Here is an 8,834-nt window from a genome sequence, read left to right on the forward strand (position 1 = left end):
AGTTATAAAATAAGACATTTATTGAAGAAAATGTAAAAAATACAGAAAAGCCTGAAGAAAGCAGAATCACCAGTAATCCAACCACCCAGATATAGCTAACTAATTATCGTTACGTATACAAATTTTTGCTCGGTATGTTTTCTGTGTGTGTGTGTGTGTGTGTGTGTACTTTTACAAAGGTAGGATCAGACTCTCATACTGTTTTATAATCGTTTTCAACTTCTTACTTTACTACCTCCCCTTGTCATTGAATATTCCTTAATCACCTTATTTTTAGGAGTTATACAGAACACACACAGAGAGAGAGCATATTTTTTAGCACAATGTATTTAACACATATTATGCATAGATGTACTCTCTATTTATAATTTAACCTGTACATACATGTGCACAACACACACTAAAATAGACTTAAGCTGGATTATGTCATTATTCACAAAAACAATGCAATCCATGTCTGGCCACACTAGTCAGGCGGAATACATTCCCTGCTCACTTTACACTTTAAGAACCAGGAGTTGAATTCATTTTTTCAATCACAAGATAAAGCCAGAGCACCATCCCCAGCCTCTGAAGCACATGTCTGCACGCTTGGCATTCGGTGTCGAATACTGCGCTCCTTGCGTGCCATCTCGCCGGGTACCAGGTGAGAGGCATTTCCTGATGGCCCGGCGCTGACTCATTCGGAATGGACAAGTGTTCCCGGGAGATGACAGCGATCCTGCGGCTCACCCCACGGGAGCGGGGCCTCGTGCAGGCACGCCGCCGGGCGGCCCAGAGCCCCGCTGAAGAAGAGGGTGCTAATAACGCGCCCAAAGGTTTCTAAGCCTGAGAGAGCTTTCAGAAGTGGCTCCTCATGTCAACATTCTTTCAACAGTTCAGTCAACTTCTCGTAAAACTCATAGTAAATACTTTGTCCAGGGAGGGGTGTGCGCTGGTATTTTGGTGTGATTTGTTTTGTGTTATTGAACTATGCGACCCTGGAAAGCGCCCGGCTGTAAATGCCATTCTCCATCATCGGGCTGGGCCGCTGCTGCGGAGCTTGGCAGCTCTGCCTTTGCTGCTGAGGCCGCCTTCCTCCCGCAGAGCCTGGATGCTGAGGGCCGGGCGTTGTCCTGGAAACAGACTCTCCCTGAAGGCAGAGCTGGGCGACCCCAATGGATGGATGGGAAGTTGCCCTGCGCCAGGCACTGTGCAGGGTGCGTCAGCATCTCTCACTGACCCTCGGCAGCCCTCTGCAGTGCAACCAGCCCAATTTCCAGAGGAGAAGACTGAGGCCAGCCAGTGAAGCGTCCCGGCAAAGCCATGCCATTGCTAGGTGGTGGAACTGAGATGGGAATCAAACCTTCTCTAAGCATCTCTGCTTTCCCCACTCATCGGCCCCCACCTCTTTGGAGGGCCAAGCGCAGGGACCCATCCGACCCGTTTTTCCTTAGTATTTGGAGGGCAGTTCTGTAGTATATGGCAACTTTCAGGTGATTTTTTCAAAGCTCCACACCTGACAGCGTTCACTAGTGACCAGCTCCTGTCGCGGGTACACCCTGAAAGGCTGGGATCTGGACTAAGCAACTCCAGAGGAACAAGCCAGACTTCCCTGGTGATCTTACCAGTGACCAGAACATTTGGACTTTCCCTAAGAATTGAAAAAAGAAAGAGGGTGTGTAGGTGTGGGCACATGCGCACACGCATACAATGGGCTTGAAGGGACGAGGGTGGGGTGCTGGGTGATAAAGAAAGCAAAGGCCTTGGGAACTCCACCCACGAGCACGATGCACCTGAAGTTTGCCCTACGTCAGCCCACAGACCCCGACTGACCCATTTCCACAGGTTTCCCTGAAGTCTAAGGTGATTCACATGAAAATTTAGGCTGGAGGAGGTCACTGGAAACTCCAGAGGCAGGGTGCTCAACCCTGCGGGCACCTTAGGATCACCGGGGAGATTCTTAACGGGACACAGAGATGGGCCCGTCAGGTTCTGATTTAACTGCCTAGGGGTGGGCAGACTTTTTGACTCGAGGGCCACAATGGGTTCTTAAACTGGACCGGAGGGCCGGAACAAAAGCATGGATGGAGTGTTTGTGTGAAATAATATAAATTCAAAGTAAACATCATTACATAAAAGGGTACGGTCTTTTTTTTTTTTTCCCCTAACTCACCTTTTCCCTAGTAAGGCTGCCATTGTCTGTTTCCAGGGGTGGGCAAACTTTCTGACTCAAACTGGACCGGAGGGCCGGAACAAAAGCATGGATGGAGTGTTTGTGTGAACTAATATAAATTCAAAGTAAACATCATTACATAAAAGGGTAGGGTCTTTTTTTTCAATAGTTTTATTCATTTCAAATGGGCCAGATCCAGCCCGCGGGCCGTAGTTTGCCCACGGCTGGCTAGACTGTGGCTCCGGCAGGGGTATGTCTTAAAAACTCCCAGGTAAGGTTGCCAGGTTTAGCAAATAAAGTTACAGAGCACCTAGTCAAATTTGAATTTTGGATAAATAATTTTTTTAACTATAAGTATATCCTATGCAGCATTTGAAACATACTCATATTAAGAAATTACTCCCATTTATCTGAGATTTAAATGTAACTAGACACCCTGTATTTTATCTGGCAATCCAATCCGCAGGTAATACTGGTAGACCCCAGGGTTGAGGGTTTCTGCTGTTCAGAAGGCTTATTTTTATGCAAATACTTGTCCTGGAATTTCCAAAATGTTCCCAATTGCAAATGTTCTCCCCCGTGGTGTCATGGGTCACACTTTTGGAAGGAAGGCCTTTCTCATGACTGTGAGCAACCATTATGCCTGAGTCTAATAATGCCAGTGGATGGAAAAACGGTTGCCAGGTGACCTATGTACACAGGACCGGTCCCATATTTAGTGATTTGTCCTGTGTCATATACTGACTTCACCAGGATTCCTTAAGTGTCCTGTATTCAGCTATTTAAAAATAAATAAATTACCAAAATTTGGCATTCAAAGCTATTTTTCAAATTTAATTGGATATCCTATATTTTTTTATTGTGAACTCTATGAAGCAACTCTATGAAGAAACCACTCAGCCAAAATCCAGGGAATATATCCTGAGAAATTTGTCCTCCCGGATTCAGTACTTGTCTCAGCCTCTGTTGAAGTTTTTCACTCCAGACCTCTGAACTTCAGCAGGTCAACTTCGCTGAGAAAACGCAGCTACTCTACTAGCCAAAAATTTCAGTTCCTTCTTTGCTGTTCTTGTTATTTAAGTCAAATATTATAGTTTGGCACTTATCTCACTCCTATATCACACACGGGAGAAATTAATATTGACAGACATTTGTTGCTAATAAAATGATCCCACACTTCTTGGTATTTTCTTTCTTGCGTGATTTTGAAAAGATTAAAATTAAGACAAGCAGTGGCTATGAAAACAGTGAAATGGGACCCACAGACAAGCCAGGATGGACATGAAATGACTATTCATGGACCCCAGGGCTGTGGATGTTACAGGAGGGATGGGGAAGTTGATGGATCTCAAGTGTTCTCAGCCAAAAAACACAGACATTGTGAGAAATCCTCGGGGAGGGTCTTGGTGGGAACCCAGTTGGCTGGGGTCATGTTGGGATGTTGATGACCTTATGCTGGAGAGAGCCTGAGTGGGAACCCAGTTGGCTGGGGTCATGTTGGGGGGATGTTGATGACCTTATGCTGGAGAGAGCCTGGGGCACAGTGGAAGCACCAATCGTGAGAAAGAGCTTGTATTTGAATTATTTTCTTGTCCTCACATTCCCTGGCCTGATGCCTACCCTGATCCTTACTGTGGGCCAGGAAACAGTGGATACGAAGTCTGAATGTACAAGCTGGATGCTCAGATAAAGAATTATCCCGGTAGGTATCAGGAAAGGCTAGAGATGAGAAGAATGAGAGAAGGGTTAAGGGATAGACATGTCACCATCTCTCTAAGAGGAATCTCAGGAGGAAAAATGAGAGCAAACAGAAGGAAATTATGGGTCAAGCAGACAACAATCACATGTACAGGTTTGAATGACATGATTAAGAAGTACTAATATGTTAATATAAGTGTTCTAATATACAGGCTGGGCAAAGTAGGTTTACAGTTGTGAGTATGTGAAACACAGCTAATAGAGTTATTGTAAGAATCATAACCAGCATGTCTTGTTCTATATGAACAACTGTAAACCAACTTTTGCCCCACCCTGTATATTAACTGTGTGAACATACAGTATAGGTATCTTCATTCCAAATAAATAAAATTCACATTCATTCAAGCTCATGTGAAACATTACAAACATTGGACATGCTTCTTTGGTTGCTAAAAAAGAGTCAAGACATCTCAAGGCATTAACATCATGCAGACAGTTCTCTGACCACAGTGCAATGAAATGAAAAATCTACGAAATGATAGCTTTAAAAAAAATTCCACACGTCTGGAAACCAAAAAATAAAAAATCCAACTAAACAACATTTGGGTACAAGAGCAAATAAGAAGTTATTAAAAACACAGAGAAAAAAAGAAAAAAGAAAAAACCACAGAGCTTTATGGCAAGAAGAGCATTACATGTCAAAATAAATGGATGCAGCTAAAGTAGTGCTTAGAGGGCTAGTGGGAGCTTTAAATAAATACATGTCACAACAAGCAAGAGAGATGGAAAACAAGCTAAGTATTCAACTCAGGAAGGTAAAGAGTAATGGAGCACCCAAAAACAAGGAAGAAAAAAAGAAAATAAGGGGTGTGAACAATGAGAGCCACAAAGAGAAAGAGAATAATGAATATGAAAAATGAAAGCCAGGTTTTTGAAAAGTTCATATGACTGATTAAAGGGAGGAGTGAATTGCAAATACACAAAATGTGTAGAGAAAAGAGAATATAATTGGAGAAAGATCAGTATTAAAATGATTTAAATGTAATAAACAACTAAAAGCCAACAAACTTGAAATGATAGATAGATAGATAGATAGATAGATAGATAGATAGATAGATAGACAGACAATCAGGCAGAGTAGATATATGACAGTGATTCTGAAAATGTAGTCCTGGAATCAGTATCAGCATTACCACCTGAGAGCTTCTGAAACATGCAAATTCTCAGGCCCCTCCCAGACTTCCTGAATCAGAAACTGAGAGTGGGGCCAGGAATCTGGATTTTAACATGCCTGCCCACCTCACTCCAGGTGACTCTCACACCTGCTAGAGCAGTGATGGCGAACCTATGACACACGTGTCAGAGGTGACACGCGAACTCATTTTTTGGTTGATTTTTCTTTGTTAAATGGCATTTAAATATATAAAATAAATATCAAAAACATACGTCTTTCTTTTACTATGGTTGCTTATATCAAAACATTTCTAGATGTGACATGGCACCAGAGTTAAGTTAGGGTTTTTCAAAATGCTGACACGCCGAGCTCAAAAAGTTCGCCATCACTGTGCTAGAGTGAGAACTTTTGGTATAGGTGGTAAGTGCCATGGGGAAAAGTCAGGGGAGTGAAACTTAGTGGAGAAGAATGTTATTTTAGTGGTTGAATAACGAAGGAAGGCCTCACTGCTATGTGTGACTTTTGAGCAGAGTACCTAAATGAGAAAAGGAAGAGAATAGAGCAGATGTATAAGTAAAACGTGTTCCAGGCAGAAGGAATGGCAAGTGCAAAGGCCATCGTGCAGAGGCAAGATCATGCTTAATGTGTCCGAGGAAAAGCAAGCAGGTCCGTGTAGTTGGAACAAGTGAGCTAGCCCTAGAAAAGGAAGTTAGAGAATGAGAGAAGTGAAGAGGGATGGGTATGGGGGGAAGATCTGGTTGAACAACATCTGATTTCCTCACTGGATAAGAACCTGGGATGTACTTCAGTGGATCAGCTGACCTCATTCCTTAAGGACTCCCGAAGTCATCAGCCACAGGGAGAATTTTATGCAGAAATAAAATTAAAAATCTACAAAACAACCCCTGTGTCCAGTTTATAAATGAGGATCTTTGCACACAGAGAGGGCACAGGATCTTGGGGAAGGTGTGATGTGAGAAGAAGTCATAGGGGGAGTCAAAGGGAAGGAATGCCTAAGCCGGTTTGGCTCAGTGGATAGAGTGTCAGCCTGCAGACTGAAAGGTCCCAGGTTTGATTCCGGTCAAGGGCATGTACCTGGGTTGCAGGCACATCCCCATAGGAGATGTGCAGGAGGCAGCTGATCGATGTTTCTAACTCTCTATCTCTCTCCCTTCCTCTCTGTAAAAAATCAATAAAATATATTTTTTAAAAAAGGGAAGGAAGCATGTTGTTCTGGGGATACCGAGGGAGGGGGTCCAGCAGCTGCTGGGAGGGGGAACCTTTGGGCTAAGGGCAAGATGTCTAAAGAGGACACAGGCACCCTATAAGAAAACCTATAATAAAGGTGGGTGTGATTTTTCAAGGAAGGCCAGGGCAGGGGTGCTCTTTCTTTGAATGCAATGCTGTGTAAGTAAGAACTGAGTTACAAGGAAATGTCTGATTTTGTGCAATCTACGTGCACAACAAATGGTCATTTGTCCCCTGAAGGCGGCAGCCCAGCTGCACCCCTATCAGCAATGTTTCAAACCAACAAACTGAGGGCTTTTATCTGTAAGCATTAGACGCAAGACTGCCCTGCCAACGACAACAACGTCCTTCCAGGGAAATTCATGAAGCAAAACTCACTTGCCAGACACCATCCGGCTCTCAAAGGTGCCCTTTCGAATGTTAATGTTCCACAAATTCTAATGATGAGGAAAATAAGACATTTGTGGGGGAGGGTGGTGCTAGCAGCCGGACTCTGTATGCCTAATGCACATTCCTGTTAGCCTATAGTCTAATCACTGCCCCTCCCTTAATTATCTGGTCTTTCAAGACCTGTTTACATGCCGAAACCGGTTTGGCTCAGTGGATAGAGCGTCGGCCTGTGGACTGAAAGGTCCCAGGTTCGATTCCAGTCAAGGGTATGTATCTGGGTTGCGGGCACATCCCCAGTAGGAGATGTGCAGGAGGCAGCTACATAAATACTCCCATTTTACAGAGGCCATAAACCATGAACAATACACAATCCCTGGAGGGGGTTATCAGTGCTGTTGCCAGGCCAAGCTTTTAGGTGTGATCTCATGGCCCCCATCCCAACACACATAGCTTTTTGCAAAGCTCGAGAAAGATCCAGAAGTCTGATCCTTATTTGGGGGACAAAGAAACCAACGGATATAAAGAGAAAGCTTCCTCCATATTGGCTTACTCAGGATTTGGAGAAAGGACCCCTTGAGTCACTGTACTAGCACGTGTGAAACATCTGAAAATGAATGGATTTGTCCTGTATCTCCGGGTACTCCTGCGTGTTTTTCGGTCACCTGGTAAATTCTGTAACACTATCAGTGGCTTTCCAAAGCTGCTCCAAACTCAGGTGCCCTCAACGGACTGGCCCTCCCTCCCCCAAACATATGCACTCTTGTTTTAGCCTTTGACACGTCCTTCCCCCAGATCTGCAATGTCCCCCCACCTGGAATGTCTTCTCTTTTTATCTAAATATCCCACCTGGCCCCAGATCCACCTCTCCCTTGAAGCCCTCTCCTGATTCCAAATTGCAAGGATGTCTCCCCATCCTGATTTCCCACGTCAATATTTTCCCTACCTCCCACTGTAGCCCATAGGAATGTTCTGGTTCCTATTGTTCTCTCAGGTTACCCAGGCAGCTTGTAATTCCTCGCAGGTAAGGCCCACAGCACACATCCGTAGGGCTTTGAAGCCGACACCAGCCAAGTGCTGTGCCAGGCACATGACAGGTACTTAGTAAACTTGCTTCCTGCTTTAATTTGGTCCATTTGATCTTTCCTTTTCTTTCTTCTTCTTCTTTTATTTTTTTTTTAAATCCTCACCCGAGGATATTTTTCCATTGATTTTTAGAGAGAGGGAAAGACAGAGAGAAATATCGATGTGAGAGAAACACATTGATTGGTTGCCTCCTGCAAGCCCCCAACCAGGGCCCTGGGCTAGGGAGGAGCCTGCAACCCCAGTAGGCGCCCTTGACCAGAATTAAACCCAGGACCCTTTGGTCTGCAGGCCAACGCTCTATCCACTGAGCAAACCTGACCAGGGCTCCCTTTTTAATTGTATAACATGAAGTCATGTCACCTACTGAAGGTTACTTTGTAAACTGACTTGTTAATTCCAGTCCCTGGAAGCTGCCTCTCTGGCAGCAGTCCTTCACCTTTCTTGTTAGCAGAGCCTCCCTTCTGTCCAGAAAGCACTGTGCTCCGCCCCAGGAGATGAATGCAGCCGGTCTAGACCACTCACAACAGGCCTAGTTCCCTTTACCTAGGAAGCCTGTGGCAGTCAGGTGACCCACTTCTGGGTCAGGTGACCCAATGAGCTATAAGAGGAAGTTGGCTGGGAGTTTCTAGGAAGGATTTTTTTTCCTGGTAGAAAGTAGCCAGACACCGAAGGAAAGCCTTTTGCTTTCTTCTTTCCCTTCTGTCTGGAAAGCTGTCACGTGAAGACCATGATTTTGGAGGTCCTGCAGCCATCCTGTGGCCATGAAGGAGATGAGTTCACAAACAGAGGATGGCAGAGAGCCACCTGGAGTGTGGGAACTAACTGAGGAGTCTCCTTTTTTTGAACTTTTGGATGTGAGAAAAATACGTATCTCGATTAATAGCAAATGTCCACAGTGTTGCCCTCAGCCCACTCTAGACCTGGAAGGGCAGCCCAGGCGGGCCAGGCTAATCAGGCCAGTCCTCCATGCTCTTCCCTCCTCTGTTCCCCTGCCCTCCCCCACCCTGCTAAGCTGGAAGATAGACCCATGGAACAGGACAGACATGTGTTTAGACAGAGCCTATTTCTAAAGTGATGGCGAACCTA

Source organism: Myotis davidii, unplaced genomic scaffold (genome assembly GCF_000327345.1).
Source record: "Myotis davidii unplaced genomic scaffold, ASM32734v1 scaffold496, whole genome shotgun sequence".
Taxonomy (NCBI): Eukaryota; Metazoa; Chordata; class Mammalia; order Chiroptera; family Vespertilionidae; genus Myotis; species Myotis davidii.